This window comes from Schistocerca cancellata, chromosome 2, assembly GCF_023864275.1.
Source record: "Schistocerca cancellata isolate TAMUIC-IGC-003103 chromosome 2, iqSchCanc2.1, whole genome shotgun sequence".
NCBI lineage: Eukaryota > Metazoa > Arthropoda > Insecta > Orthoptera > Acrididae > Schistocerca > Schistocerca cancellata.
In genome coordinates, this window is record NC_064627.1 from 1,119,041,527 (window position 1) to 1,119,043,020 (window position 1,494).

Here is a 1,494-nt window from a genome sequence, read left to right on the forward strand (position 1 = left end):
ATTGTGGGTGATTGTACCTTATATAATCATTGAAAGTAGTGTTCTCAATAAATGGCCCTTTTCAGGGCCACAATAAGTAAAAACCTCACCTACGCCGTTCAGTATATTTACTTAATCCGTGTTGCTCAAAAATTCACTTCCGGTACGTGTTATGCACTGATTCAGCAGTTGGAACCTCTCTTCTGATTTTCTGGGGATTTTAAACCGCATAACAGACTAGTGGGCTGTGCGTATACGGAGAGGATGTGTGACAGGATCTTTGAGATTCTCGACGAGTACAATCTTATACGAAGATTGTAACTGTTGTCGAAATAACAGATAGCGTTGATGACTGTGCAGCTTCTCTAGCATAAATGATAATTAACTGAAACCCTCAGATGGCGACAGGTGTTGTTGATATACCTCGATGGGGACAGCTGAAAACGTGTGCTCCGACCGGGACTCGAACCCGGGATCTCCTGCTTACATGGCAGACGCTCTATCCATCTCAACCACCGAGGACACAGATGCAAAAGGGCGACTGCAGGGACTTACCCCTTGCACGTTTTCCGTGAGACCCACACTCCCAACTGTCCACAATCTACATACATAATGTACCTAATAGATATTTGTTCATCCACTCATTACTCGCGCCCACTAAGGTGACGATTCCCGTAAGAGTTCGGGCAACCTGTGCGCATTCGCACAACACCTGTCGGCAGCTGAGGGTTTCAATTAATTATCATTTATTCTAGAGAAGCTGGACAGTCATCAGTGGTATCTGTTATTTCGAGAACAGTTACTATCTTCATATATAGTTGAAGGCTACCTGGCCATTGACCTTCGTCTGTGCGAATGCGCACAGGTTGCCCGAAATCTTACGGGAATCGTCACCTCAGTGGGCGCAAGTAATGAGTGGATGGGCAAATATCTATTAGGTACATTACGTATGTAGATTGTGGACAGTTGGGAATGTGGGCTTCACGGGAAGCGTGCAAGTGATAAGTCCCTGCAGTCGCGTTATTCATCTGTGTCCTCGGTGGTTCAGATGGATAGAGCGTCTGCCATGTAAGCAGGAGATCCCGGGTTCGAGTCCCGGTCGGGGCACACATTTTCAACTGTCCCCTTCGAGGTATATCAACAACACCTGTCACCAGCTGAGGGTTTCAATTAATTATCATTTATTCGAGTTCAGTCTTATCCTCCTCAATGATGGATGCCCTACGTTACTTCCATTATTTGGACAGAGACCTTCGGCCGTCGATTTGACTCCGTGTTCGGCGTCACTTCCTTCCTTTTTTTTACGTGGACTACTCTTCCCTATCCTATGGGACCTAACCACTACGCTCTTCTTATATCGACTTTCACTGCAACGCCTATCAAGGCCTAAAGGCCCTCTAAATGGTTCAAATGGCTCTGAGCACTATGCGACTTAACTTCTGAGGTCATCAGTCGCCTAGAACTTAGAACTAATTAAACCTAACTAACCTAAGGACATCACACACATCCATGCCC

General features: G+C 45.9%; 1 non-coding gene across 1 annotated transcript; it reads left to right on the top strand.

Moving 5' to 3' along the window:
* Positions 1-1,012: 1,012 nt before the first annotated feature.
* Positions 1,013-1,086, top strand: Trnat-ugu (transfer RNA threonine (anticodon UGU)). The gene has a single exon. It is a non-coding gene; the product is annotated as a tRNA-Thr (tRNA).
* The last annotated feature ends 408 nt before the right edge of the window (positions 1,087-1,494 follow it).